The sequence below is a fragment of the Lipotes vexillifer genome, unplaced genomic scaffold (assembly GCF_000442215.2).
Source record: "Lipotes vexillifer unplaced genomic scaffold, Lipotes_vexillifer_v1.1 scaffold1469, whole genome shotgun sequence".
Classification (NCBI taxonomy): Eukaryota; Metazoa; Chordata; class Mammalia; order Artiodactyla; family Lipotidae; genus Lipotes; species Lipotes vexillifer.
In genome coordinates this window covers 1,343,966-1,350,060 of record NW_006770161.1, presented here as the reverse complement: position 1 = coordinate 1,350,060, position 6,095 = coordinate 1,343,966, and positions in this window count along the sequence as shown.

The following is a 6,095-nucleotide window of genomic DNA, read 5'->3' as shown; positions in this document are numbered from 1 at the left end:
GACAGCCCTCTGTATCAGCGAATGTGGAACCCACAGATACTGAATTCATCTTTCCTGGACCAGAGCACAGCTCACCCTGCCCATTAAGAAGCCCCACTTCTGTACTTTCAGCAGGCTCACTGTGGTTCTGTCACTTCACTTCGTAAAGCACTGCATTTCCACTGATTGCTTAGTTGTCTGTTCCTTGCCCCATCCTTTCTTGTTATTTCACAATGGCAGGGCTTTGTCTTCACCTCTGGGATATCCTTTAGTAACTCTCGGGTTGCTATCATGCATCCGTTACTCAAGAAATGTTTGGGAAAATGTATTTAAATATGCCCAATGGAGATACTTCTACAAAATCACAGTGCAGTTGGTTCCATGTAGTGTCTGTTCGTGTGAATGTGTATGTGTTACAGTGACATCCTCAAAATATGAGGATGTGGTTATATGTGTATGTCTTCAATACAGAATAGTTTAAAATATAACTAAATCTTTTAATAAGCTGTGACACAACCAATACATATATTGTGATAATATGCTTACAAATCTTTCCTTATATGTTTCAATTACAAACAACAAAGTAAAAACGAGAAAGCAATAAACAAAGCCTGGATTTCATTCAATGAACAAATATTTTTGGAAAAGCAAATAAAGTACTTAATACAAAAATGAGAAGTAGAAATAAAGATATGTTATTTAGAGGCATGTAGGTATTACAGAGGCAGAGTGGGTGAGAGGATGAAACTAAAGTGAGGGAATTTAGGCTATCATTTGTAAATAAATAAGAAGAATAAACTTACAAAATTATTTGTTTAAACCATGTACACATATTTTTTTAATTAAAGATTTTACTTTGAATATATCAAACATGTAGGAAATGATTCAAACCCCCATTACAACTTGAATTTTCACAAAGCGAGCATGACAAAATAACCACTAGTCAGATGAAGAAATACTTATTGACACCCAAAGACCCCCTTCTCTCTCTCAGCTAGTTACTAATTCTTCCTTCCAAAATACGATTTCTGACTTTTAATACCAGAGATTAGTTGACCTGGTGTCTGAATATAAATGAAATCATACACTGTTTAGCTTTTTTGTTCAACATTATGTATGTGAGCTTCATTTATTTTTACTGGTGTATAGAATTTCATTACATGAATATGCCAAAATTAATTCATCCAATCTACTGTGGTTAGACACTAGGGTTGTGTCCAGTCTGGAGACTGTATAAATAACACTGCTATGAACAGTCTTGAACATGTTTTTTTTGGTGTATATAAGCAAGTATTTCTGTTGGCAATTGAAATTGTGGGGTCATAGGGTGTGCCTATAGTGGGAATTAAAAGACGTGGAATTCATATACGTGGAACACAAATTCCCATTATAAAGAGAGATTTTAATCCATTTCTTTTAGTACATGATAGGGAAAGCAGTCAAATCCAATAAGCATACTGAAGATTTACATGACACAACTAGCAAAATTGATCATGATTTATCTATTTCTCCTTTTTGCTTTGCTAATTTCTGCTTTACACATTATGAAGCTATGCTGTTAGCATACAAATTTAGAACTATGGCTTTCTGATGGATTAACCTCTTAAATATAAAATGCCCCCATTTTTATTCTTGCTAAAGACCATCCTTGAGCAATTTTTTCAACAAAGATCTGTGGATAATTATTCTCTGTTATTTGTACATCTAAACATGATTTTATTTTACCTTCATTCTTGAAGGAGTTTAGAATCATTGCTCGGTAGTTATTTACCCTGATTACTTGGTTCATATTTTTTTTTTTTTTTTTTTTTTTTTTTCTTGCGTTATGCGGGCCTCTCACTGTCGTGGCCTCTCCCATTTGCGGAGCACAGGCTCCGGACGCGCAGGCTCAGCGGCCATGGCTCACGGGCCCAGCCGCTCCGCGGCATGTGGGATCTTCCCGAAACGGGGCACGAACCCGCGTCTCCTGCATCGGCAGGCGGACTCTCAAGCACTGCGCCACCAGGGAAGCCCTACTTGGTTCATATTAATTCACGTCTTCAGGTAACTATCGCTGCTCCTGGGAAGTCTATTGTCAATCTGAATTTACTCCTCTATAGACAATTTATGAGTCTATTCTCTTAGGTTATGTTCCATATTCCCCCGCTATTTTTGTTGTTCTACAGTCTAATACGATGCATACAAATATATATTTCTAAAAAATTATTTCTTTTCATACGTGACAAAACTTTTCACGGCGTGGACTTAAAATTTGTCTCTTTTCAAACCATCTAGTAGATGTGTGATAGAGCTTCTCAAAGTATATCATATGTTCTTGAATTCTTTTTACTATTTTTCATCTTCTTATGAATCTGTGTTACATTTATGTGTTCAGATTTAGTGTGAAATACATTCATTCTACCATCAGCTATGTCTTTCTCAGGTTTATCTAACCCTCTTTTTAATATTTCACTAGGTATGTTTCCCATTTGCAAGGCTGTCAATTGCCTTTTTCCCAAATGTACCAATATATACTTGACAGTTTCCTTGAATCATTCTAAAGAAAACTTTCTTATCCTTTAGCAAATTAATGTTTTATGCTTAAACACACATAAACATGAATAAAATGTAACATAAATTTGAATAAAAATGATAAATTCTCATTTACACACACTATGTTGATCAAAAAGTAGATTACGTGTACCCTAGAAGTCTTTTTCTCATCCCTTCCCAGTTGGATTTTCCCCCTGTTGATTTAACACCTAATGTAAATTTCATTCTAATAAATTCTTGCTTTTCCTTAGTGGGACATATATATATATAGTTATATATATAGTTATATTATATAGAATTATTAAACTTTATACTTTTTGTAATCTCTCATCCTTTGTGTCTAAATATATTTTGTTTTATATAAGAGGTTCAATCAACTGTTTTGTTTCATATTTACATGGCAAATATTTTTTTTCATATTTTGAATTCAAACCTTTTTATTTCTGCATATTCTGCATGTCGCCCCTAAATAACATAAAAGTGGATTTTGTTTTTAATCTACAATGACAATTTCACCCTTAACTAGATAGTCGAGACCTTGCACATTTTTGGTGGTCACTCTTTTACCTGGATTTATATTGATTATTTCATTATATATTTTCTTTCTGTCCCATTTTTTCTCATTCTCATTTCTTTCTTGACATCTTTTGGATTGATTGCCTTTTTTTTTTTTTCCCTTTTTCTCCCTCCATTCTTCCCCTCTACTTGTTTGGAAATAGTATACTCTATGTATGGTATTTTAGTGGTCAGTGGAATTATTTGACCAGGTATGCAGATATACATGTATACAATTCTGGATTGACAAGTATTATTTTTTTCTGCATTTTCAAAAACTATTCTAGTCTTCTGTCTTTAATTATTGCTGTTAACAAGTCTATCAACTGTCTCCCAGTCATCCTTTTGTAGTCTCTTTTCCTCTGGCTGCTTTAAGATCTCTTTTTCATGGTGTTTAAAGTTTTCTAGGTGAGGATTCCCTTCCATTTTTCCTGCTTGGTGTTAATTGTTCTTTTTGGGATCTAAAGACTGGTGTTTTTAAATAATTTTGTGATGTTTTCAGCCTCTACCATTTTGACTGTTGCCTCTTTCCTGTTCTCATCATCATGTCCTTCAATAATCTTGATAAGAACAAGTTAAAACTTCTCATGTTATTCCTCTTAGTCTCATCTTCTCTTCCTAATTTTCATCTCTCTCTCTCTCTCTCTCTTTGTTCTCTGAGAGACATTGTAGGTAATTTCTTTACCTCCATATTCCACTTTAATATTTCTCTCTTCAACTGTATGTAATATTTTCTTTTTCTGTTTTTTTAATTTTGGTAAAAAATATATAACATAAAACTTACCATCTTAACCATTTTTAAGTGCACAGTTCACTAATGTTAAGTGCATTCACATTGCTGCAAAACCACTCTGCAGAACTGTTTTCCTTGCAAAACTGAAACCTTGTACACATTAAACAACTCCCCATTCCTCCCTCCCCCTATTCCTAGCAACAACCATTCTACTTTCTATCTCTATGAACTTGACAACTCTTGGTAACTCCTGTACGTGGAATCATATAGTATTTGTCTTCTTGTGACTGTCTTCTTTCACTTAGTATAATGTCCTCCAGATTCAACCATATTGTATCATGTGTCAGAATTTCCTTCCTTTTTAAGGCTGAATAATATTCCATTGTATGGACAGAACATGTTTTGTTTATCAATTCATTCATCAGTGGACTCTTGGGTTGCTTCCATGTTTTAGCTCTTGTGAATAATGCTGCTGTGAACATGGTGTGCAATTTATCTCTTCTGTAATCTGTGTTTGCTGGAGGGAACAGGTATTTACTCCATTTTTTAAAAAACATTTGAACTGTGACTTTTAAAAATTGAGGAATAAACAAGACCAAAAGACAACCCTCAGAATGGGAGAAAATATTTGCAAATGAAGCAACTGACAAAGGATTAATCTCCAAAATTTACAAGCAACTCACGCAGCTCAATAACAAAAACACAAACAACCCAATCCAAAAATGGGCAGAAGACTTAAATAGACATTTTTCCAAAGAAGATATACAGATTGCCAACAAACACATGCAAGAATGCTCAACATCATTAATCATTAGAGAAATGCAAATCAAAACTACAATGAGATATCATCTCACACCAGTCAGAATGGCCATCATCAAAAAATCTAGAAATAATAAATGCTGGAGAGGGTGTGGAGAAAAGGGAACACTCTTGCACTGCTGGTGGGAATGTGAATTGGTACAGCCACTATGGAGAACAGTATGGAGGTTCCTTAAAAAACTGCAAATAGAACTATCATATGACCCAGCAATCCCACTACTGGGCATATACCCTGAGAAAGCCATAATTCAAAAAGAGTCATGTACCAAAATGTTCATTGCAGCTCTATTTACAATAGCCAAGAGATGGAAACAACCTAAGTGTCCATCATTGGATGAAAGGATAAAGAAGATGTTGCACATATATACAATGGAATATTACTCAGCCATAAAAAGAAACGAAATTGAGCTATTTGTAATGAGGTCGATGGACCTAGAGTCTGTCATACAGAGTGAGGTAAGTCAGAAAGAGAAAGACAAATACCATATGCTAACACATATATATGGAATTTAAGAAAAAAAAATGTCATGAAGAACTTAGGGGTAAGACAGGAATAAAGACACAGAACTACTAGAGAATGGACTTGAGGATATGGGGAGGGGGAAGGGTAAGCTGTGACAAAGCGAGAGAGTGGCATGGACATATATACACTACCAAACGTAAAATAGATAGCTAGTGGGAAGCAGCTGCATAGCACAGGGAGATCAGCTCAGTGCTTTGTGACCACCTAGAGGGGTGGAATAGGGAGGGTGGGAGGGAGGGAGACGCAAGAGGGAAGAGAGATAGGAACATATGTATATGTATAACTGATTCACTTTGTTATAAAGCAGAAACTAACAAACCTTTGTAAAGCAATTATACTCCAATAAAGATGTACAAAAAAAAAAAGATTGCTGTAGTGGTGCCATCTTAGCAATATTAAGTCCTCTGATCACATGAACATGGAATGTCTTTCCATTTATTTTTCTTTAATTTCTTTCAACAATATTTTGTAATTTTTGAGAGTTTTTCATGTCTTTTGTTAAATTTTTCCTAAGTATTTTATCCTTTTGGATGTTACAATAAGTGGATTTGTTTTAAAAAATAAAAAATAAAAAATTGAGGCATAATTGACATATAACGTTACATTAGTTTCAGATGTACAGTATATTGTAATCTGTTCCTAATCTATGCATTGAGCTTTCAATTTCAATTATTACATTTTCATTTATACATGTTTTATTTCACTCAATTTTAAAACTTCTTTATTAATTTTATAATAATAATAACAATAAACCTGCCTTGTCTATGTTGTCAAGCTTCTGTTTTATTTCTTTAAACATATTAAGCAAGGTTAATTTATATGTTGTTTTAATAATTGAAGTATCTGAAGTATATGTAGGTGAAATTCTGTTTTCTGAGACCCCTCCTCTGACCCTGGTTGCCATTTAGCTTGACTCGCTTATTTGCATGTTTTGTGAGTTTTAAAAATTTTTTT